The sequence below is a fragment of the Octodon degus genome, unplaced genomic scaffold (genome assembly GCF_000260255.1).
Source record: "Octodon degus isolate 3935 unplaced genomic scaffold, OctDeg1.0 scaffold00040, whole genome shotgun sequence".
NCBI classification, from domain to species: domain Eukaryota; kingdom Metazoa; phylum Chordata; class Mammalia; order Rodentia; family Octodontidae; genus Octodon; species Octodon degus.
The window spans coordinates 3,659,860-3,661,252 of record NW_004524616.1 but is presented as its reverse complement, the minus strand read 5'-3'; positions in this window follow the sequence as shown (position 1 = coordinate 3,661,252).

Genomic DNA, 1,393 nt, shown 5'->3' with positions numbered 1-1,393 from the left:
GTGCTGAGCTGTAAAAGTCAACAACTTCTGACATTGCCAGTCCTATGGATAACCCACTACTATTAGGGGTTATAATTTTAATAATCCAGTGGATTATTAAATATTGGAATATTTTGCTGAATTCACACACCTACAATATTTAGATGACAATGGAATACACATCTCTGACAAAACTAAACAAAAAAGGGGGATACCAATGAAGGACCATTTTATATCTGTACATTCAAAGTAGTTAGGCTAGATATACAGCTACTTTCTCTTAATTCAATGAATAGAAAGACTTGTCCTAGTAGTGTTTGTGGACAGTATATCATGTCTGCATCTTGTACTATGAAGAACCACTAAGAAGACAAAAATATGCAATGTATTAATTATTGACACTGTCTTAATAATTCATTTTGAAACTGTCTCATTGCTATTTGTTTCTCAAATAAAATTATTTTTTAAAAAAGAAACAAATGAGAAAGCACAAGAAAATAAGCAACAACAAAAACAAGTGTACTTGAATTTTTTAAATTAGCACAGGTCATTGCAATTGACAGCCTCGGTTCCTAAACCTCTGACAGATTTGTGAGCCCTGAACATAGTTTAAGATAGTGGGGTCCAGTTTCATCCTGGTTCTTTTGAAGTTAACCTACAGTTAGAGTTTCATGTGTTTAAATTACGTATAATATAATTTGTAGTCAAAAGAAAACGGTGCTTAATTTGAATTCAGTTTTACTGAACATAGTAGTAATTAAGTTCAATAAGATGCTGCACCAATCATGGCAAATTACTACAAAGAATTCCACTTGTCAGAGGCAAGAACATTTCTACTGTACTCACTGTTATTATCTTCTTTAAGGCCAGACTCTAACAAAGATATTTATTGGTAACATAGATACACACAAAGATTATAAAGATTAGACATGGTCCATGTTCTTAAAGATCGTATGATGTAATCGTGAGATAATACAAATTTTAGGTCCTAGACTAGAGGTAAAAGAAAATGTATTTTTTATGTATGATGAACTGCCATAAAGAAGGATAAACTTGAGCCACTTTTAGGTAAATGAATGGACTTTAAAAACATAATTTTAAGTGAAATAAATAGATTACGTGCATTTAAATATCATATTGTTTCTCTTGTGTGAGAAACATAAAGGGTAAATAGGGAAAAATGGAGGGTAGATGTTGGAGAGCAGGAAGAAAAGGTTCAAATGAGAAAAGAAACAGGGAAGGGAAAGGGGAAGTGGAGGAAGGGGATAGGGAATTTAAAAAAGTTAAAAAGACCAGAAGAAAAATCATCTTAGTGCTAAAACAACAACAACAACAACAACAAAAAACCAGCATAAGTGCTGATCAACATGTAGAAACTTGCACAATTGACCAGACCCCATTTTTTTTTTTTTTT